This window comes from Calypte anna, chromosome 2 (assembly GCF_003957555.1).
Source record: "Calypte anna isolate BGI_N300 chromosome 2, bCalAnn1_v1.p, whole genome shotgun sequence".
Taxonomy (NCBI): Eukaryota; Metazoa; Chordata; class Aves; order Apodiformes; family Trochilidae; genus Calypte; species Calypte anna.
In genome coordinates, this window is record NC_044245.1 from 52,975,770 (window position 1) to 53,000,380 (window position 24,611).

Genomic DNA, 24,611 nt, shown 5'->3' on the forward strand with positions numbered 1-24,611 from the left:
ATCAGACTTTTCATAGCCTTGTACTTTACCATTTATTGTTGTGTTTATTTCAAAAAGGAAGTAGTATGTGCATGCAAAGAAAATATATTCAAGCTTAATGTTATTTTTGCTTCTATTTAATATGTTGCTGTTTATTATGTTTTTCATGTTGTTACTAAAAATTGAAGTTTGTTGCTGGCCCATACTCAGGGGTTCACTCCCAATTGGTTTTCAGCATTGTTTGCTCCAAATATTGATAAAATCTTAAGGCACCCCTGAAAGTGTTATCTTTTATATTTGACAGCCTCCACCCTCAGTGAATAGGTTTGTAGTACAATGTTCTCTGGGCTTTGCATGTAGTGCTTAACTGATGCCTGTGAAGCTGAAGCATCCACATCCTGCTTTTAGAACTGATATTACAAGTGACAAGTTGTCCATAAGGATATGTGTTGTTCCTTTAACATCTACTTGGGACAGGTTCTCTGCAAAGCTGCTGAGCTTGGTATTAGTACCACTATAAAACATCATTAGAATGCAGAGCTGGAATAGCAGCTCTTGCTGAACAATAGATGGAGAACATGGGTTTGGGATTTTCTTTATATTGTCTTCAGCCAATTTTTTTTTTTTTTTTTATGTTTGGAAAATGCCTTAAAGCATAGCAAAAACTTTAAAAAAATTTAATCTTTCTAGTAAACCAAAGTGAGTGCCGCAGTAATTCAATGCAGGCGGAAGTGCTGCAATTAATTTGTTAATTGACTTTCATATACATCCAGTAGCAGTATTATCTTTTTTTTTTGTTTTTACACCTCAACTTTGTTATTTGTAAGCCACAGACATAATTAATGTTTTGCTTATCTGGGTTTCCTCAATCTTCTTTTTGTGACGTTATGAAGCCCCTTGTAAAGATGCAACAATAGCCTGGCTTATGGTATAATTCCTGAGGCAGATGCTTTGGATGTATCCGCCAGCCACCTGTGCACTGAGTAGTTCTCATATCCCTTTGTTTTCCAGTATTGAGCTTCTTCCCTTCACGGCTGTGGATAAATCTGTTTCTAGACCTAACTGTGTGTTCCAGTGATTGCTGCCTTGTTGCTCTCTTGCTTACCTGTTAGGCATACCCAGGTGATGGCTGGTTTGAATAGCATCCTGCAGGGACTTTCCTGCCTTGTGTGTTGAAGTAGCTGGGGCAGTAATGGCTGTACCACCAGCATCTGTGGAGAGCAGCTCTGGTAGCAGTAGCACATCATGGGGACTTGTACTTCCTAGGCTACTTGTGCTTGCTTGATAGAGAAGAATAAGGTCTCTGTTTTGGCCTTTTTTAATATATGAGAGTGAATGGATATCTTTCTGAGTGAAGCTATCTATCAAGAAGCAGATCTGTTGAGTAAGAAAGTGCCTTTTTTTTTCCCTCAGAGAAGTAATTTTGCAGTGAGTAACTAACTGCTCTTTTGGTCTGTCTGAAGGCGGGATGTATTATTCATAAGGCTATATTGACTTTAATAACAGTAATTCTCTTCAGATAACATAGAAACAATACTTATTATTAGAGCCTAATTATTTTAGGTTCAGGTTCTTCATGTTCCTGGTGCTCTGGTCATGAACAATAAATCTGATATTGCAAGTCTCTTTGCACTAGGTTACACGATTTGGATTTATTTTTTTTTTATTTATTTTTAACTAGAGCCCTTCTATAATAATGGCTTTTGACCTTCCTCCTTCTGTATATTGGCAAACATTCAGAAAGTTAAGTGAAGGCAGCATGAGGTGGCTAGCAAGCATGAGAGGTCCAAGATTCTTTTTCAGGTCCTTTTGGGTAGACTTTTAATTCAGGCTCAAACTACCTTTTAAAATTAATGTGCTGGGAACACTTCTCTTGTAAGCAAAGCTGACATCCTGGTGGTCGTGGGCATCTGTTGTTATATAGAGTTCTCTTGGGATGCTGATAACATTGGTTTGTGACAATGGCATGGAAAATAAGGAAAGCTTCACACTTGGAGTGTCAGATTCAGGAGTCAAAAATATCCTGAAGGTTATCAAGACTCTCTATCTGTGGGAGATCTCAGGAGCATCTTGAATCTGTGTCATGAGAACTTTAAACCTGACTCCTAATGCAGAATTAATTCGTGATGCATTCAGTATGAACTCATGTATTTCCTGAGACTTGTTTAACCATGCAAGTGTGACCTCCTGTGATGCTATTTTTTTCAATGAAGTTCTCACTTGTTATTACTTGAAAGTAGAATTACATTTCATTGTTTAGGAGAATTTCCTCATAATTATATTTTCCATGGATTATACTTAGTAAATGAAGTCAGGGATGCTGCCTAGTTCAGTCTCATTAAAAGACTGATTCAGGGAAGTACCAAGTGTCCCTAGCTCTAGTTCTGTCACTGAGAGCTGAAAGCTCATCCTGCCTGGAGAGCACATTAGCTGTATGGCACCAGCTCTGAGAAGAGATCATAGAATCATAGAATTGGCTGGGTTGGAAGGGACCTCAGAGATCATCGAGTCCAACCCTTTTACCACCGTTGTGGTTGCTAGACCATGGCACTGAGTGCCACATCCAGTCTCTTTTTAAATATCTCCAGGGACGGAGAATCCACTACTTCCCTGGGCAGCCCATTCCAATGCCGGATCACTCTCTCCGTAAAGAAATTCTTTCTAATATCCAACCTAAACTTCCCCTGGCACAACTTAAGACCGTGCCCTCTTGTCTCATGGATCCTGTCATGATGTCTTGTTCAGGAGGGCTGCAAAAATTCCATAGAGCCTCTGGTTTCAGAAATGTTTATAATGGCCAAGATTTTTTGAGAAAAAAATATAATCAGAGAGCACTTGTGTGATAGTGTATCCTGTACAAATTAAGATGGACAGTAGAGCTGGTAGGATTGAGCCTAGGAGCCTAGTAGGACTGAGACCAAATTAGTAATTTGCTTCATGTAAAGCCATCCACTGTAACTGCTGTGGGGCTGTTCCAAAAGTTTTGACTGGATGACAAGGGACATCAGGGAATATGATTTTGTATAGTTGTTTCCAGTTGTTTATTTTGTAGGGGGTCAATAATTGAAGGCTTTAAAACCCCAATGATATTTGAAATGGCACACTTTAGCTGGTGTTCAGATGAAGTTCATATGGAAACTGGTTAGTTGGAGTTACTGTATTGGATATTGCACTAGAGTACTGTTTTAAAAATATATTTATTTGCATTATTCTTGTCCAGTTCAGGATCTCATTTTGAAAACAACCTAGTCTTTGCTTGCTGGGTTTTTTTGTTTGTTTGTTTGTTTTGGTTTTTTTTTAAGGATGTCTCTTCTTGTTCTCTCCTCTATTTTTGCTGGGAGTTACAGCTGTCTCATAAGAGTTTCATATTCCATTGATATTACCTTATTAATCAGCCTTGCTATAGGCTTATTAAACACTTCCATTTACATTTTCTGTCAAAGCATAGTAGGAAAGTGAATGTTTATCACATTATTAGTGCTGAAAGTAGTTCTGAAGGGCTTGTGCATCAATATTAATTAAAATATTGATCCAATAGTGATATTTCTTTAGAAATTTCCCAGTCTATATGCTGAGCCAGATTCTAAACCCCACTGGATTGATGAGTACTATACCTCAGCATTTAAGAAGACTGCTGAAGTTTGAACAGCATGTGCAATTTAGCGTGCAGTTTATTCTGGAAAAGATAAATTGCAGAGACACTTTCTTATTCGGTTGGTATTCACAGAATCACATCATAGTTGAAGAGTTGGAAGGGACCTCTGGAGGTCATCTTGTCCAAAGCAGGGCCACCTAGAGCCAGATGGCTTTTGAATACCTCCAAAGAGGGAAACTCTGCCTCCTCCCTGGGCAACCTATGCCAGTGCTCAGTCAACTCCATAGTAAAAGAGGTGTTTTCTGATATTCGAGGGCAATGTCATGTCTTTCACTTTTTGTCCATCTCCTTTTGTCCTGTCTCTGGGAGCTACTGGAAAGAGCCTGCCTCCTTCCTCTGTGCACCCTGTTTTCAGGTATTTATGCAAATTGCTAAGATCCCTCTGAGCCTTCTCTTTTTCAGGCTGAACCATCATCTTGGCTTTCTCAGCCTTTCTTCATAGGAGAGTTGCTTTGGCCCTTCATCATTAACTCTTATCTGTCTTGTTCATCCTGGAGAAGACTCTGGGCAGATCTTGTAGTTGCCTTCCAGTACCTGAAGGAGGCCTACAGGAAAGAGGGAATTTTTTTTAATAAGGGTATTTAGTCATAGGACAAGGTAATGGCTTCAAACTGAAAATGGATAGATTTAGTTTAGGTATTAGGAAGAAATTCTTTATTGTGAGTGTGTTGAAACAGTGGAACAGGTTGCCCATGGAAGTTGTGGATGCCCCATCCCTGGAAGTGTTCAAGCCCAGGTTTGATGGGGATTTTAGCAACCCGGTCTAGTGGGAGATGTCCCTACTCACGGCAGAGAGGTTGGAACTAGGTCATCTTTAAGGTCTCTCCCAACCCAAACCATTCTATGATTATCTTAGCCACAGTTTTCCAGTCTCTCTTCAGTATGTCTGTTGCTCTCTTGTACTGGGAGACCATAACATAGACATTTTCTTCTTTGTATTTTGCATGTCCCAATTGTTTCAAAGTCTAATGTGCGTCTGTATAAGAAAACATATAAAATATAAACTTATATAAAATATAAAAAGATCACCTAGTTCCAACCTCTCAGCCAGTGAGTCCATTTCTGTGAATGCTTCTAGTAACAATCTTGCTAGTATCTTTGAGAAGGCAAGACAGCAAAACTGTAACCAGCTAAACTATTTGTCTCTTTTTAACTGGAACCTTCATGTTTGCACAGTTCCTTGGGGAGTAGTTCTGTGGTGGGCAGAGAGGCACCAGAGCTTTTGATACAGGTGAATGCTTCTTCCTTTTGAATTGCACATCTAAGGATAGCAGTGGAAGAGATCTTGTATTGGTCAAATGTGTTCTTGTCTATATATGTGTTCTGGTATATACAGTTCTATGAGAACTGAATCAAGGGGCACCTTTGTAGGCACAGCCCCACGCGAAGTTGCACTGAGCTGGATTCAGTAAGTTTGGCTTTCTGAGCTCTTCAGTAGTGGTAATCCCCTTGTTTACCATCTCTTTGCATATTGTTCTCTACTTTTTGAATTTTTTATAAAAAAGAAAAATATATTTACTTGAAAAAATTCTTGCTACTGCATTCTGGAGGGTATATAAATATATACACTCAGGTCCTCCCCGTTGATGTAGGATCTGTGTTTCTTATAAATCCATCTGCTCCTGAGCATTTCCAACATGACATCCTAATCCTCTGCATATGACAGCACAATCGTCTTCACAGCAACCAGTTGTGAAAAATATTCACGTGATTCAAAACACTGATGTAAGTTGAGTTTAGGCCTAATTATTTTTGTCAATTAAAATACTCTCATTTATAGAGAAGAGAATTTTAAAAGACGCTTTAACGTTACCCTAGGCTTATGTTTCTCCAACATTAGCAAGTCAGGCTGTTGTGGCTTTATTTATTTATTGAACCTCCTAGCATTTTAGCTCAAACAGTTTGCATCAACTGCCAATAATCAATTTTCTCAAAATACACATGATCATTTACACAAGGCTGACTTTCAGCAAGTCATTCTGAAACACTAATGCAAAGTGTCTGAAAGACCTGCTGGAAAAGCTATTACTGAAAGTAATAAAACTGAATTCCTGAAGTTTGTGTTGGGTAAAGTTGTTTATTGCTGGTTTGTTTATTTCTTGCTAACCTGCTGTGTTTCTATATTGAAGCTATTATTACTTCTTTTTGATTTTAACTTAAGGGATTTTTCTTTTCTTAGAAGAAAAGCAGGTGCATTTCACAAAGCATCAGAGGAGCTGTTTTTTTATGGAAGCTTATTTTAGCATTTAACAGAAATATTCATGCCAGACAAATACTGGTGTGGAGTTTATGTGGCAAGGTTGAGCCCTGGCGGTGACTGAAGAAGTAGCAGTAAGAAGGGTGAATAAGCTTCAAATTCCCTACTTGCATAAAAGTGGAGAACTACGTAGTAGCAATATGGATATGATTCCAAGCCTTTAGTAAATAAGTAAACTATTAGGGTTTAGAAAATGGTCTATATTTTACTTAATTTAACAAAACAGTACCAAGCCTGTATATGTTTGGCCTGCTCATTTGTTTGTGCTTTTGAGGTTTTTGGTTTGGTTTGGTTTTTTCCACCCAATGATTGCCAATAAATTAATAATTAATTAATTAAGAGTTTTATTCTAATCTTTTGAAGGAATGACTTAGCAAACTTTAGCTGTAGAGGAACACAACATAACATTATTTTGGGGGGGAAAAATGCTTGAAATTTCCAGTAATGTTCTTAACTAAGCATGGAAACATTTTGCATTTTGAAGTCAAGTCCACACGTAATCCTAGAATTGTGTTATAAGCCCACAATTATGTTTACATTCTGTTCAATGGTAAGACTAAGCAAGCTTTGTCTTAATAGCTATGTCACTAACTGAACAGTGTCCCAGACTTTTTAGAACTTCATAATTTTTGGAATAGATCTTGCATGTCTTGCCTGGAGAATGAGTAACGAGGTCTGCTTTATAGAAAGGCCTTTTCTTGTTTGCAGAGCAATTTCAACAGAGGAGGTGGTGGCACACAGCTCTATTTCCTTTGGTTTATTTTTGTCTTGTCTATTGTTTTGAGTTAAATTATTTTAACAAAATATAAAATGAAGAGGTTAGAGGGGAGTGTGCTTGGAGTTAGGATGTCTGATGTTGAAAGGTAGAGGCTCCAGTAAATGTGTCCCACCAGTTAAAGGAAAAAGTCTGAAACGACAGAAAAAAAGCATCAGAAAGCAGAATGAAAAGTCTTCTAGAAACAAGACACCCTTCAAAAACTGAAAGCAGTGTCCATTGAAGAAAATAGAAAATAATGTACACTCTGACATTTTAAAGGTAAAACAATTAAAAATTTCAAAGCCAAATTTGTTAGTACCTAACAGGTAATAATAATAAAAAAACCATAAGCAAGATGTGAGCTACCCAGGGAATGAGCAAAACTGATAATTAAAATGAAAAGGAGTCATTCTTGGTTGATAATGCAATTGCAGGAGAGCTAAGTTAGATATTTTTTTCATTGGAATTCATGTCTGAGGAAATAATGTTTCCTCTATTGCACTATTAAACAGGAGGTTCCAGTATGTCATCAGTTTTTCATTGTGGAAAAAGATTGCTATGAATCAAAAGCAACTATTAGGACTTGCAGGGGACCTTGTGCTTTCAGTAATTGAATGCAGATGACATGAAACATTGATAAATACCAAAAAATGTACATGGTGAAGAGGAAAAACCTAACCTTTAAATAAGTAAATTAGCTCTTGCTGTTAAAGGTCTTAGAGATAATGTATTAGCAGTTGGTTCAGTGCTCAATGGTACTGAACTACTGAATCTGAAAGAAACTTGAAAATATAGTAGTAAAGGAAGAGAGAGCAAACCAGAAAACATAACTTGTACCACGTCCACTTCTCAATATTATATGCACTTTCTTAAGATTGTAGTTATTTGTAAAATATACCAATAATAAATGTATAGGAAAGGTTGTAATGTTTGATCGAAGGTATGGGATATTTTCTGTCTGAAGACTAGAACTTTTCAGCTTAGAAAAAAAACCCCACAGCTGTATAGGGGTAGATCAAATAGGGGGTTTTAAGGAATGTGAATATAGACATTTTTGTCACCATTTTGCATTAATGATGCTAGTTGGAGGACACAGTTTAACAGGTAACAAACAGATGGTTTAAAAACCCCAAATGAATAAACAACCCAAAAACTCTGTTCCTTTGGAGTCATTAATCTGACTGTACTGGCATTATACTCAAGATTGTCTACAGAAAAAAAAAGAATATAAGGTTTGTAGGAAAAGGGAATATTCTTTGTTATACCAAGACAAAACAGTTATTAAAAGTGGAGTAGTCTGAAGAAAATCCCACGCGTTCAAAGAAATTTCTTCCCTTTTCACCTCCCTGCCGCATCGTTTGCTCAGATAATCAAGTTGTGGAAATTACCAGGGATTAAACAGTCATGTAAAGTGTGTATGGTGGTGTAGTTTAAACTAAAGGCAAGCCTTTCTTTTGAATTCAGATTTTTTTGCATCTGTACTTGGTTCTTCTAATGACTCCTTGCACTCCATGAGAGTGCATGCATTAGAGTGATGTGTTTGTCAAAGGCCCAGTTGTTTCACTGTTTGTAAATCTTTGTGGCAGCCATTGGGCCAATAATGTATTTTACTATAGTCTTAGGTTTTTGGAGACTTTATCTCAAGTTTTACAAAGATTTAAACTGATTAGCCTTATTTCCAAGAATGTGGCCTAGTTATTGATGAATTTTGCATGTTCTTAATATGCTTATTTATAAATGCTGTACAACTTTTTAGAGGGTGTACCAAGTTATCTGATCCCTATTTATGGCTAACTGTAGTGTGGTAAAAGCTCAGATACCTTTTGATTTATTTGCATCTTTTTGTTGAGAAGAGCCACAGTGCAATCAGAATTTTTAGACTGCCTCCATTTGATACTGTTTGCTTTTTACGTAACATGTTTTCTGAGTGATCACATCAGTTTTAAGTATCTTGCTTGATATTTACTGCAATATGGTTAAACTAATTAGTTGCTAGAGAAGGTAGCAATTAGTTGCTGGGAATCTAAAGAAGAGAAAGAACCTGATAGCCTAGCTGAGAAGAGTCTATTTGGAAAGAGAATTGAAGGAAAACTAGAAGTAAGCAGGACAGTGTGTGTGTGAATCATCTACCCTTGCAGAAAGAACTGCACTCTCCTTAATATATGTGAACATTTTGCAGTTAAACATTCTTTCCTCTAAATAAGACTGAACTAGTTTATATTTATTTTCATTCTGCTGTTCCTAAAGTCTTCAATATATGCCCTGTAATCTTTCAAGTAGTCTGGAAATAACGCTCTCCACTGGTAAATCTTTTTTAATATACAAATGTAGCAGTGGTATTTTAAGAACAGTTAAAGTAGTGCTGTTTAATGAACCACTGAATTAAGCCAATAGCTCAGCAGCTTCCTAAAGTATATTCATTAATCATGAATGCTGCAAATTTCTTTTGTTTCTTGTTTCTTCAGTTAAAATCTGACACACTTATTTCCCAAAAGAAAAAAGTGGACCATTTCAATACTCAATATATCCCTTTATTCTAGTGTTTTGATGCCTTATCAGATTTCAGTTGTTATTTTTTCTATTTTGCTGTTTATATATGTAGGTTTGTTCTAGTTGTTTATGGTATTTTGTTAGTCTTCTAGTTTGTTAATGTTTTGGTTCCTCCCTTCCTCACCCCTCCTTGATATTTTCAGCTTTTTGACCTGTGATTTTCCTAGTTTTTAACTGTACTGTTCTTCTGCCTTACAAGAACAACTTCTGAAAGGTCATGCCTAAGCATTTCCTTCCTCCAATTGTTGCTTGCCTCACTGAGAAATAAAGAAAATCTCAACTAGGAAATTACTTGACCCTTTCACTCAACTGCAGATCACCATAGTTACCCATACTTCTCAGGCTGGAAAACTGCACATGCAATATATCTTAGTTTGCAAAATCCTTATGAAGTTATAAGCAGTTGACAACAATATTGTTGTAGTTGGAAGAATACATAGAATATTGGTCAAATAAGTAATCTTATAGTTTGGAAAGAAATAAGAAATATATATCTACCTGCACCCCTATCCTCCAATCATTTTAGTGTAGCTTCATTTCTTGTAGCAGTGACTTTGTTTTGTTCTGCTCACACCTTGAACACTGCATGGACTTTGCCTTGGAATTAGGGGCAGCTTGAGTCACAGTTACTACTGCAGGTAGTGATGGATATCTAGCCCTTCAGGAGGGTGATGTGGGAGAATATAAGGGGTACTGTTTCAGGAATTCTGGAAGGCAAAGACTATGACACAGGACACTGAAGCAATATTTTGGTACTTACCAAACATGTTGAGAGCAACTGGTTGGTGATCTTGTGGTTTGAAATTGATTGGATCAACCCCTTATTAGAGGAATACCCCTTATATTAGAGGAATTGTCTTCTATTACCTCTCAGGAAGAAGAACAAATGCCTCTGGTGAGGTAGGCATTACCATGCTTTATGTGAAGAATTGTTAAGGAGAATTGCAGTGTACCCAGAATCCTCATTTTCCTAGAGCACACTGCACAACCTCATCTTAGTATTTAGTTACTTAGTATTTAGTTACAAACGTTTTAATCTATTGGAAGCCTTTATATCCTATTAAGGTGCCAGATCAGTTATGCTTTTACATGCCCAATATTTAGATGAGCTCTTGCTTCACGATCTCAGGGTGCAGATGTCCTGAAATGATGCTCTGTGGATATGATTGTCTGGATGCAAAGATGCTCTGATGAAGGCCAAAATGAATTCTAGCAGTCCCCTTAAAGTACTGACTCTATTAGTAAAGGCATGTTTATTTTGGTTGATAGTTTCAGCTGAGGCATGGAACATGTGGTGTATTTAGCTTTATTTATCATTTGCTTTCATTTCACTGTATCTGCTTCTTATTTATAGATGAGGCTGCTTAAAGTTCCCTGGCTTTTCTGTAGCTTTCAGTACATTTTTAGACTGAGGCCAAGGTTTGAGTTGTTTGCAGAAGTGATCGCCCTGCTCCTACCTACCATCAGTATATTTATTTCTTTCAGTAATTAGGGCATTCAGGATGTCAGGGTTGTGTATCTGTTACATGTCAAACAGTAGGGATTGGATTGGATCCACTTTTTACTGCAGTAAACGCATTAAGAAGTCTATGAGTTTGCAATGTATGAAGCATGAGAATAAAATATTTCTCTGTGCATTCTGTCCCCACTGGCAGATAGAGAGAGCCTTGGAGTGATCTTGTCCAGCAGAAAACTTGCTTCTGTGTTGTCATTAGCTGTTCCTGTTTGTGGCAATAGTATCCCAAATACAAGCAGGAACCCTAGAGGCAACATTTCTTCAAAAATAGGGAACCATATCTGCTGCTCTTCTCACAGAGATGGGGTGACTGGAGTTGCTTCCCTTAAAATATAGCTGAGAGTAAATACCCCTCCCAAAAACAGCTCCCCAGGAATGCTGTCAAAGCTGAGGGAGTAAGAAGAAAAAGAAGCAGCTGGCATCAACTGGCTAAAAACACCATAATACAGTCTGGAAGGATCCAGACCCCAGTAAACACAAGCTAAGACTGGAATTCTATTAACTACCAGTCAGTGTCACTGTCCTCAATGAAGAGGTGCTTGGGTTTCAAGTTCATGAATTCTATTGATTTTTATTTATTTTATTTTATTTTTAAAACTTAATAACCAGATGTTATTATGTGGTACTTGAAAAAGACAAGAAGCAATCAGGGCACTATGTTTAGTTTTAAATATTAGAATTATAAATAGGCATGATGAGCCTCTTTAAAAGACTGACTAAATATAAATAATGGAGCAACTTTGTCTCCTTTTTCTAAAGGAGAAGAAACAAAGCGCAGTAATGCTTGACTTAAATTTTAGTTTGAAAATACACTGTCAATATTAGGACCACATATCTTAGTCTTTATCATGCTTTAACTTTGTTTCAGGGTCAGGTTAATTTGACTAGGCCGGCTGCTGAATTCTGATGGTGCTTAGTGGGACACCACAAAGCTTCAGAAAATCATTCTGTGTCTCAGGGCATTGGGTGTTAGTGTGGGTCTGACAGGTGGGGCAGTGCTCTCTCCTATGTCCCTCTCTCAAGAGATTAGGAGCTTTCTGGCACGTTTGTCTTCTTTCTCCTTAGCAATCTAACCATTAGAGTACTGCCAAATGTGATTTCTTCCAGGCCAACAATGGTAGGACTGTCCTCCAGAAATCCTCTTTCAACCCCTTCGATGGATTAAGTTGAATTTTCTGATTTTTTTTTTTTTTTTTTTTCAGTCTGGAGCCAGAAAAGATTTAAGAATGTTCATGTGGAAATGCCTTTCCTTGCCCAGCTCTAATACACATTAGCACGCAAGTCAAATAGTTGCATTCAAGTGTTTGCTTGCCTGAGCTGCAATATGAATTTTAGCTTCACGGCTATACTGGCTGTAGTGATTTGGTTTTGGATATTAGAGGGCATTTTGTGTGCCACAAGGCCAAAGATTGTAATGATTTTCCAATACTTTCATTCAATGTCCATTCTTGTGATTTCCAAGGCTTAACCTCTGAAAGTAGATGTGTTACATTGTGCTGAATTTAAATGGAACAAATAAGATCCTGAAAGCAAAGGCATTCAACACTTTTTCATAGTCCAACAAGATTAGGTTGTTAAATAAATGTCTGTGTACTGAGGTCTTGATCACAAAATAACCAGTCTCTGATTGAGGGGGGAAAAAAAATCTATGTGAAAAGATTAATATAGAAATTTTTAGAAAAATCTATTATTCAGAAGGAATAAAGGCAAAAAAAGAATACAGTTAATTAGAGAACTGATTTTATGTCATGATAATGACATCTAGTTATTTCTGCATCATATAATTAAAATTTTTGGATTGAAATATTGCTGACATACTAACTGATGCTTTTAGAGGATAGGAGGAGAAATTAGTGGTCCATGTGGGTTGTCTGCTGCTGGAGCACAGTCCAGCTCTCTTAGAGTCTTCCCCATGAGAGGATCAAATGGAAAGGAAGGACAAAGACCAAAACCAGTGTCAGTTTCTGCACTGCAGATGATGCTCAGTGCTGTAGGCCTGTGGGCAGCCTGTTCTCCCCTTAATCTCTGCTTGCCAAGACTTGCCATGGGTGTCACCAGTGGGGTGCTTAGGACATTGATTTCTACCTTGAGCTGCAGTGTTGTGAGGAGGAAACCACCTTGGCTAAGTCGCTTATGCTGCTTGGAACAGATGCAATACAGAGGGTAGGGTTGAGTTAGGGGGGAGAAATCTCCTCTTTCAGATTTAAGTTGATGCTGGTAGCTATGAGCACCCTCTTATCCTTCACAGAGAAAAAAAAAAATCCTGTGACTTTCCTTTGAGATGCCATCAATAGGTGATCTCTTACAAAGTCAAGTTTTTTTTTTCTCCAGGATTACTGAAGTGTAGGCAATGAATTTAGCTCTGGTAACCAGCATTCTCCAAGCAAATACTTGTGGCTCCTGTTGCAGCTCTCCCAAATCTCTGTATATTTCCAGTAAAACAACTCATGCGAGTCAGTTGTTTTCACTCTGATTTGCTGGGCTATGTAACTGCTTGCACTAAACTTCCATTACACCCCTGGCCCAGTTTAGTTGGCCCAGAAATTAATGCACCCTCTTCCTACAGTGAGAATATTTGGACAATGAGGTGGTGCTCTCAAAGATGGGGTAACTAATCATCTTGGGCTTCTAGAAGATGGCATAAGTTAGAGCAGCCTAAATGATGTCAAAATTGCAAAGAGGGAAGCAAAACTAAGTGGAATGTATTCTTGAAATGTGTTTTAAGCATGTGTCCTGCAGGATGTGAAAAATCTAGGAGTATTTTGATGGCAAAATACAGGTGTGAACAGTAGAGCAATGAAAAGTCCATTTGAAAGGGCTGTTTAAAAGGTAATTTTCTAAAAAAAATTATTTAGTACTGCAGCATGCAGACTGCTGTGTACAGAAAGAGAAAAAAAGAGATGTTTCCCCAGTAATTGTGGAAATTCATTAGTGTTAACTTTGAAAAGTGGATATGAAGAGTTTGCTTTGCAAATTCAGGACTGTGTTCCATTTGTTTTAAAAGTTAACAGGAAACATTTTTCCCAGGCTTACAGTAGCTAATTCTTCAACATTTTGATACCTAATGAATGCAAATAACTTGTTTTTCCACAGTGTCCTCATAATATTCAAGTTCCTTATGAAAATTGAAGGTTCTGATTTGTTTCTTAGTAATTCCTTAGTTGAGTCAGTGAATTTGGACTGCTGTTGACTTGAAATATTTGGTTTGTGTTCATTGTTTGGGATAGTTTTGGGTTTTAAGCTTGTTGTTTATTTGTGGTTTTGGGTTTTTACTATCCACTATCTACTGAACCCTTTTTTTTTTTTTTTTTTCCCCAAAGGCTACAGTTTTACTGCATCCAGGGTCAAATGAGGCTATGTGAGGAGGAAGTGTTCATTCAGCCATGTCTCATCTCATTTCCCCCCAAAACCCCACCATGGTACTTCCTGTGGGAGGTTACCAACAGTAACAAGTCTTTTATTAATCCTTTATGGAGACTTGTAAGCTTGCATTTTTTTTTTCATGGGATGAATACTTTTTCAAAGGTAACATGCATTTTTCTGCATGGAGAAAACAATCTCATCTGATCTGTCTGGTGCCTGGCTGAGTCTTCATGACTGTTGTGCTAGGGAAGGGAATGTGTGCATTTATTGGTAGGGTGATTTATAATAAAAACATTTTTGTGCTGCTTTGAGGAGCAATAACCCCTTTCTTCCTTATAGTTTGAGTCCTGATGTGGTTGACATAGCAGAAGCACAGGATTGTGTGGACTACTGGAACAGAAGACCGAGGTGAATGTCTTCTGAGGCTGACTGTCCTCTATTTTTTTGTTTCTGTTTACTCCAGTGGGTACACAGTTAATTTTGGACACACAATAAAAAAACAGCATGAAAGCAGTCTCCCTAAAATCTCAACAGAGCATACAGAAACTGCTCCAGCCTCCTTTGTGTCCTTTCCACCCCAGCATCCTCAGGTCCCTTCCAGTTTCCCTGTGGCTCCTGGGCAAGGAGCAGGGCTGGGGCAGCTGGCATGGGGCTGTTTGGGTGCTGGGATGTCCTGCTGCTGCCCAGCCTGACACCCATTACCAACCCACCTGCAGAAAAACTGAGATTTCCCTTTTGGCTGAACAAAGCAATGCCTTCTCTGTTGGATTCTAACCCTTCTAATCACCTAAATTGCAGGACTCTGAAATCTTGAGATTTTACCTTTCTTACATCTGCTTGAAACCTGCTAACAGGTTCAAGCCACGCTAAAATCATGCAGTCTGAGAAAGCTGAGAAACCTGGGACATGGAGGCAGATCCGGTTTGTTTCTCATTGATGAGAGAATTTACATGTTCTTTTACACAGCCAATCTTGGGATTATGCTGCCTCTTTTAAGAAGTGCATCTCCAGCACAAAGTGATGCTCCTGAGTTTCTTTGTATTTGCACGTTTATCCTTCACATCCTGTGGTTCAGCATGGATTCTGTTGGCAGAAATTTGCTGGTGTCTGACAGTTCTCCCAATTATCCTGAGAAAGGAAATTTTCTAAATTTTAAAACTAATTAGGAACGAAGGGAATACTTTCAGTATTTAATCCATATAGAAGATATTTGATATTTACAGGCATAATTTATAGTTATACTACATATAAACACGGTTTTTTGAACTAGAAGCAGAGGCATTCTGGTTTTTTTAGTTACTCAGGCACATCAGACAATGTAAATTTTATGTTTATCTGTCTAGAGAAGTGTATGATCTCATATTAAGAAGTAATAGATCATGTATGACTGTTCCATAAAGCACTCTAAGGTTCTAATGAGAGAAAAGAAAGTTAATTAAGCATCAGGTGACCCGCCTGTTAGATGAGGGGAAGGCTGTGGATGTGGTCTACCTGGACTTCAGCAAGGCCTTTGACACCGTCTCCCACAGCATCCTCCTGAAAAAGCTGTCAGCCCACAGCTTGGACAGGAGCACCCTGTGCTGGGTTAGGAACTGGCTGGAGGGCCCAGAGAGTGGTGCTGAACGGGGCTGCATCCAGTTGGCAGCCGGTCACTACTGGTGTCCCCCAGGGATCAGTGTTGGGCCCAGTTCTGTTCAGTATCTTTATTGATGATTTAGATGAGGGGATTGAGTCCACCATCAGCAAATTTGCAGATGACACTAAGCTGGGGGGGAGTGTGGATCAGCTGGAAGGCAGGAGGGCTCTGCAGAGGGACCTGGACAGACTGCAGAGTTGGGCTGATTCCAACGGGATGAGGTTCAACAAGGCCAAGTGCCGGGTCCTGCACTTTGGCCACAACAACCCCATGGGGAGCTCCAGGCTGGGCACAGAGTGGTAGCCAAGAAGGCCAATGGCATCCTGGCCTGTATCAGGAACAGCATGGCCAGCAGGTTCAAGGAAGTGATTCTGCCCCTGTACTCAGCGCTGGTGAGGCCACACCTCGAGTCCTGTGTCCAGTTCTGGGCCCCTCAGTTCAGGAAGGATATCGAGGTCCTGGGGCAGGTCCAAAGGAGGGCAACCAGGCTGGTGAAGGGACTTGAGCACAGATCCTATGAGGAGAGGCTGAGGGAGCTGGGGCTGTTCAGCCTGGAGAAGAAGCGGCTCAGGGGAGACCTCATCACTCTCTACAACTCCCTGAAAGGAGGGTGTAGCCAGGGGGGGGTTGGTCTCTTTTCCCAGGCAACTCTCAGCAAGACAAGAGGGCATGGTCTCAAGTTGTGCCAGGGGAGGTTTAGGTTGGATATTAGAAAGAATTTCTTTATGGAGAGGGTGATCAGTAAAGATCACTGAGCACTGCACTGACACAGGTTGCCCAGGGAGGTGGTGGGCTCTATCCCTGCATATAGTCAAACAGTGGATATGGTTCTGGGCAATGGACAGTTGATGGTTCTGCTTGAGTAGTGAGGTTCAAGAAGATGAATTTCATTCAAACCTCAACCATGCTGTGATTATGTGATATGTTAATGTTCTGTAATTGCTGTACCTGTGGTAGTGTCTGAAGCCAGTAGTTTATTGCACAGCCTGAAAAAAGCTGTGTTTTGAATCTGAGAGCCAGTAAAAGCCAGTGGCAAGTAACTACATGTAGGTAACTATAATGGAAAAGCACAAAATTAAAAGGCAATATTCTCCAGTAATACTGTTGCATATACTGCGGTAATATAAAGGATGGTAACACAGAGATGTATGTGGACATATATCATGTTCACTTACTCTGGGGTTTTACTTACATAAAACATTTTGTAATTAGGAAAACTGCCTCATTAAAATTAATTGCAAAACATAAAAGTTTAGTATGTCACTCTTTCAGAATGAAACTAATGACAAATAATTTAATTGCCAGTAATAAAGCTGTACAGCGGTTGAAAAAATAACCTCACTTTAATTGGGCAGGAATGTACTTTTGGTATTTTGTAAAGTATGAGGCATATTTGCTTTTTAATTTTTTAAGATGAAAAAGATAGGATACATACATCATCTTTATTACCCTACAGTGATAGCAGCAGATATCACAGGAATATCAGCAGCAGAAGAACAGATAACTAAAAGGTACATTATAGTGCCTCAAATTTTCTGGCAATGACCTACAAACCCCTTTCTCCACATTTTTTTTTTTTCACCAGCTTTTGCCACTTATATTTTGGCATTCCCATGTTTAAATACCTTTAATCCAGTGATGAGAGGAAATTGAGCTTTTCACCTTGGAGATCACAAGTTCAAATATTAAGACAACTGACAATGACTTAGTAGTTGCCCTCTGCTCAGCAGTCTGTCTTGCTGAGTTGTTGGTCCTAGCCTTGAGCTCTGTGGAAATGTGGCCATGTAGCACACAGCTTGCCAGAGGGCAAGAAATGAATGGGCATCTGGGCACTTATTTACTCTGACTCCTACAAACTATGTTTGTTTTTGCAAATATGTGGTCAAACATAAGTCAAACTCAATCAGTTTGCCCCTGAGCATTTTCTCTGCCCTGAATCTTTCCGAAGCTGAGATTCGATATGAGGAAAAGCTCAGAGATCTCTGCGTGCTTCTTTAATGTAATTTATAAATGAATGTATTAAATGAGATGTTTGGAGGATTAATTTTTCATGTGGTTTACTTGAACAGAGCTTCTCAAGTAATGTCAACTGTAAAGTTTTCTTGCCTCTTATTATTCTTAAAATGTCCTGTTCATAACTATTAATAACTTTAAAAAGACCATTTTTTTGGAGGTGAGGTTTTTTTCCCTTTAAGTATTAAGACATTTTTTAGTATTGCCAACCCTTTTTTACTATATTTTTTGACTGAAATGCATTCTTGTAAATACCCCTTATGCAACTTTAAACCTGATATAAGTATTAATTTGCAGATTTAAGACTCACAGGAAAAATTCATGTTTCAAACCGGCTTTTTGTGCTACAAGTAAAATCTAAAAAAACCCCAGAAAACAGAGTAAGAGAGCTTTTAAATGTCGTCTTTTTGTACCTCTGGCTTGTATTTCACACTTCTTAGGGTTTTATTTTGGTTCATTGAGGTTTTTTTTTAATTATTATATATTTAAAATTTAAAGTAGAAAGATTCAGTTGTGCATGTTGGAGATATTTGCTTTTTTGCTTTTCTTCTTTTTATTACCATGGAGTAACACTGTTGTTCTATGATCATTACTTGCATTACCTATACAAGAGTTCTCAAGTCTCCAGCTGAGAAGTCAAGGAAGCACTGTGTAATCTTTTAGCTGTTTCATCATTAGATAAAATTGGAGGATTAATTGTATTTGTTGTTCGGTGTGATAATACTTCCTACATCTCACTACTGCAAAAAGCTCCAGATATCCCCCTGCTCTGTCTAGTTACCAGAAACTAGATCTTTTACCTTGTTCTTCTACCCCAAAAGCTTTCATTAATAGTGGTGACTACATTGACTCTAAAAATCTACTATACATAAAGAATGCAGTAAAATGTGGAAAGTAGAGTTTACAATAGATAGATACAATAGAGATACCATTCTGATTCCCATCCCTGCCCAAACTAAGCTACCTCTTTACCATAACAGTCTTCAGACAACTTTTTCTTCTTCTCTTGAAATCCTAGCAAAGTCCAGAGCAACTGCCTTGTTTTTCTTTTCCTATTGGCTCCTTTAGCACTTTGGAAATGCTAATTTATTCATTTATGTAAATTTTATTTTTTTATTTTAGTTTTTATTTCCCATTGCTGGTTATATCTTTTCTTGTGCATCCTACAACATCTGTTTTGCAATCTTTGATTCTATGTTTCTTTCTATATGACTGCTGTCTTTTTAATGGGAATGAGGTGTTTCTTTTTTGGATCTCTCTTCTTGTTAGATCACACTCAACTTCCAGCCCATCTCTCTAAAAATTAATCTAAAACCTTGTGGGACTCTGCTTTTTTGCAGCTAAAATAGTGCTGCTAAACCTGACACCTGAGTGTCATCATTGATTGGTACCTGTGGGTCCTGGTCTCTTGGCTTCATGAAGAGATTTAGGCACTTGAATTTAGGCTGGTTGAATTGCCACACCTGATCTTTCTTTTCTGTCTGCCTTCAGCACTGTAGGCTTTGCTGTGGTGATTGTGTAGATTGTGATTTCATCTTTCCAGTCTCAATGTCTGTTGTCTCACATGCTTCAAGCTTTCAGCTGCTCACTTGGCTTGTCACTTCCCTTACCAGCTTGCTTTTTTCAGACTTGCCTGATTCAGATTCCTTCTCCTTTATTTTTGACATCTGCAGCAATAGTGCCTCTTATGATGAACCGAAATTGATTCCTGTTTTATCACTGCCAGTTGAGCCAGGCTTCATTTCTTAAACCTTCTCTATTCTGTAGCAAATGTGCCTCTTTTTTCCTCTGAAAGCAGCCTGGCCTGCTGCACTGAATCAGAGGTGCTGAGTGTTTTGCTTTGCTGGTGTTCCTAAAAAAGATTGAAGTTGGCAGAATTTTTGTTCTTTTACTGCATTCCATATCTATTGTATTAATGCCCTTATCTTGGTCATCTCAAGATCAATTCCTGCTCGTCTTGCCTTCTCTTATTTTACCTGTCAGTGCCTCATCAGTCACCTGGGGAGCAGCTGGAGGGTCACCCTTCCTCTCCAGGGTGACAGGCACAGCTCTGATTTGAGTCATTCAAGACTGTGCTGATAGCCAGACATGTCAGGAGTGAGTGTTTTCCTTTGGCTTCACTGGACTGTTACGAATTTATCACTTTGCTCTCTGCCCACCAGGTTTCTGACTCACAATACTGGATAGGAATTTTTTTATGACAAGTTTCCTGGACAAGCATGGGTTCAAGATGCTGATCACTTCTGTTTCCTCTCTGTGGCCTACCTGTTCTGCCTTGTGTGCTGATAAAAGTTTAGAGGGTTGGTATATTTTTGGCTTCAACTTAATGTCTGTTTAATGGCTGTTTGTAACTTGGCAATTCTGGCACTTATGTGCCTACAGAACAGTATTATCCCCTTAAAATAGCTGTCAGCTCAATATTATTTGTACTCCTTTAACATCTTCACAATCAAATTGTTAGAAAATTAATAATAATTTTTCCAGTGATCATGTTCTTTCTTATAAACCATAACATTCATATTCCTTTTTCAGAATCAGATGCAAAAATGCTGGTTTTGAGCACAACCCTCTTCTTGTTTCTTCCTTTTTTCTCTTCTTTAATCAGCAGTTGCCAGTGTATTCTTGTATTGAAAACGTATGTGCACCTATATGTGTAGAAAGAATAGTGTCCTTCTAAGCCTTTGAGATTAATATAGATATCTGTATTTTTATTTATTGGTGATGATCATCAGCTCCAGTTTTCATTTGGTTTTGGCTTTATCTATGCAGAGAGGTAGAAAGGATTCTCATCCAACATCATGACTATTCCAATATGAAAAAAATAAACCACTTTGGACAAATTTGTAGTATACAGCAATGAGTTCAAGGATGTACATGCTTTTTCCCCCCTGATTAAATGCTTAGCAGTTTTGCTGGAACTGGAGAAGAATTATGAACACAAAATTAAGCAGAAATTAAAGATTATGGTTTTGCTTGCACTGTCAGACTGCTAAAACACTGAAAGCTATGGCTAGAAATTGTGTGATTATATTATTAAGGAAAAGGCAAGTTGGATTAAAGAAGTCCAAGTGAAATTGTTAATTTCATGAAGAAACTACTTTTTGTTCACAAAAGCAGTAGCATCCAAACTGGATATGCTTAGTCCCTGATATTTTCAAGGGAGACTTTCAACATTGCTCATTAGAGAATAGTGCAGCAGAGAAAACTCAAATAGCAGAGAGTTATTTTTGTGGTGTGCTGAATTTTTATTGTTTGATTCATCAGAACTGAGCCTAGACAATTTCCAAAATGTGCCTCTTCCAAGGAAAGTCTGCCACTGTGTCTCAGTTGAATCTTTCTAATTGAATATGACTGTTTCATTACATTAACGAGGTTATTTATGTGAGGGCATTTGATCTTTGCAGATTGCATAGACAGAAATGCACCAAACCTACAAATTTCCAACTACAGCTGTGCCAGTGAAAATTAAAGATGAGTCTGAGCAATTTGAATTTATCTTTTATTTGGGTTTTCAGTCTGCAAAGATTTTTATTTTTTTTCCCCTCTTTATTTTCACACACCTGTAATACTCTTTGGTAGTAAATTATGCTTCATTTGCCTGGATTAAAGTAGGGATAGGTTTTACTACTACAAAGAAAACAGTGAACAAGTTGGAAAAAGTGCATCTAAATCAGTATGATTATCTGTCTGCAAACACAAGGAAATACTACTATAACCATTCATACACTACTTTCAAAGAATATTAAGTGATGAGTCCAGTCACCCTTAAAGCCCTTCATACTTTGATATTTTGAGTTTTCTAAGGGATTCAGAACATAACTTTTAAAGTACCCTGTCTTGTAATATTGAATACAAACCCTTTGAAATGAAAGAAAAATATGCTGAGTTATACTGGATGACATTTGAAAAACAGGGAAAAATCTGTGTCCAGTATAGGGAAGTGTGTACTCTTAGTAGTTCCCAATGTCTTTATGCATTTGAAGTGCTGTGACGAGTAGTAATAAGTGTTTTATGTTTTTATTTCTAAATAGTGTTTACATTTTTAGTGTAAATGCAAATTTCATTCTTTAACCATGTTTGGTTCTTGTGAACAAGCGTACTGTTTAGAGAGAGTTGGACAGAATTTACCAATCATTTCTCATTTGACCTTGGTGTGAAACATTGCCTGTAATAGTAAAAAAACCTTATTTTTCAGGTTTTGTTCTCCCTATGTATGCAGAGTCCTTATAGTTGAATGCTTAAGTGCTAATTTTTTGAATTAAGATGGAGGCTTTATCAGGATTCTTCTTAATGTCCCTGATCTTGTTAATTTGGTTGTTGTTGCTCCACAACCCTCCAGTCCCTCAAAGAGACACAGAAGTGATGTTGGGAAATCAGCCTGTTGGTTTGTTTGTTGTTCTAGGCACCATAATGTTTATGCAGTAGGCTTTTCTTTCTAATATTCTTTATTTTTGGATCTCAGACTATTTTGGCTGCTGCTGCTGACTCTGCTCAGTTGCTCCTAGATTATTGAAAAACAGTATCTAACTCTGCTTAATGAACCCAGCTGAGACCTTATCCGTGTAGAGAACCTTGGAGGGCTGATTTCAGGTGTTTTCCAGGCTGTTACACCATCAATGCTTTATGGTTTTGCAACAGTATTACAAATACTGTTGACTTACACTCATTTTGTTATGCTTTCCTGAGCGAATTCATCCTTAAGGCACTACTGTTCCACTGCTGTCTTCATTGTTGATTCTCTCTGTATGAGTCTTCAACCTTGGGTTTGTCTCTTACTGAATTTCACAGAGGTTTTCTTTTCAGGCAAATTACCAGTAGCTCAAGAATTAAATTTCTTTTTCTGTCTGCCTTTGTCATCTTTAAATAAGTATATTTGTTCTTCAACTTCATTAACTAGAACTGACCGGAATAGTTTGCAGTGCCACTTCATACATCTTTGCATTTTGAGGACTCCATTGACATCTCTTTCTCTGTAGTTAGTCAAGTTTACATTTGTTTGTTATGTCAAGCCTGTGCAGCACAGATTCATTATTTTTTTTATTTAAAAAAAATTCTTCTGTTAAGGATCTCTAAATACTTAGCTTGAAATGTTTTCATTAAGAGCTAAATGAAAAGCTTTTTTGAAGATCACTGAAAAGCTCAGGTTTAGTACTTGCTGTAATAAATCTTTTTAGAACTACATTTTCTGGCAGATGCAGTTACTTTAAACTACATGAGATTACGTGATTAAGTCAGGTTTTCGTTTAGGTTGATTGAACCTGAAATAGGATATAGAAAGATGATGAAACCGTTAAGTACATTTTCTTTTTTCTGTTAGAATCAGAGTTGCCTAATACTAAAATGTATTCTTTATAAAACTGGCTGACTAATCTGCATCTATCCTGTTCACTCAAATGGGTGATACGTTGAATTATTTAGTGAGATAATATGGGAGTCCTTACAGACTAAAGTGATTTTTCCTTATGTTCTTCACTTTGATAAAAACTCCTCAGTCCCTGCATCACCTTTATCCAGCCTAGTTTTGCACCACTGGTCTTGCAGAAAACATGGAAAATTCTGTGACTGCTGGTGAACAGTTTTCTGTATAGGCTTCACTGAGTGAGCTTGGAGAAATCATGCTTACCTAGCAAAAATCTATCCCTCCAAAACAGAATTAGCATCCAGTCTCCTCATCTTCACAGCACCTCTGAATGCATTAAAGAAAATGGGAACCCAGATCATATGGACCTGAGTAGTCCTCTAAGACACAAATTAATAAGAAGATTTTTAGTAAGTAACAGGCAGGTGCCAAAGTCTATTGGGTTATAGATAATTAAGAGCTGATGTTTTTACATGGACTGTAGACGTTGTTTCTTAAAATGTCTCATCAAATGATAGCCACAGATTTATTTTTTTTTAACTAACTCTTTTTTTAAATACCTCCCAAGGAGTATCCAATCTACCTGCATATTCTCTTCACGTTAGCAAAGGTCAGATTTGCTCACAAAGGATGAAGTTATTTCTTCCCACAGAGTTATTTGTTTTGTTTTTCTTTCTTTGTTTGTTTTTTCAAAAGTGCTTCAGGAATTTTTGGATACAGTAGGAGTTACCTTGCCTCAGACTAAAACTCGGCTTCAAAGTGGTTTTTTTGGGGGAGAGGAAGATAATAGTCAAGTTTGTGTAATAGGAGATGACTGGTAATACCAGCATGGACAGCATTCCTTCACTTTGCCTTCTTTCATCATGTTGGTAGCTAAAAAGCACAAAAACCTTTAATTTCTTTCCCACCAAGTTGTGTGTGTTGTGTCCTTGCATCAAATGCAAATTTAATAAATTATGCAAACTATTCCAGATCTCTTAGGAGGTCCTACAGAGTCATTTTGCTTCTAAAGCTCTGTTTGTCTCCTTGAATGAATTAAAGAACTCTGTTTTCCAGTACAAAAAAAAGCTGAAGATCTGGACTTTTTCTTTTTACTTCCTTTAACTCAGGTTTGGAAAACAAAGTTCTGTGTCTACTGATTTTTTTCAGGTTTTTGTGTCTTGAATGGATTCAGTATAGTTTGTAACTTTCACTGTAAGCCAGGTAGGTATGTAGGAATGCCCTTGCCATAGGCTATTTCTTTCTAGATCACCATAATTCTAATTAATACAATGCAGTATTGAAGTATCATCTTTATTACTTTAAAAAACACTGCAGCAGCAAACATAGATCATCTTCTTTCTGTCGTGTTTATTCAATAATATCTCAGTTAATTATAATTCAGGAAAAGCTAGCTTGCCTGCAAGCACAATTCTGCTTGTCTCTATAATTTAATTAATAGTTAATTATGTCAGGATTTCTACGTGATAACGTTGTGTAACCACATTTATGTGTAAATGACTCCTTGCAACTGACACATTAGCAGT

At 37.8% G+C, this 24,611-nt stretch overlaps 1 protein-coding gene across 2 annotated transcripts in view; it reads left to right on the plus strand.

The window, feature by feature from the left end:
- MYRIP (myosin VIIA and Rab interacting protein) overlaps positions 1 to 24,611 on the plus strand; it is a 207,252-nt gene that overhangs the window by 21,177 nt on the left and 161,464 nt on the right. The window lies entirely within an intron of this gene.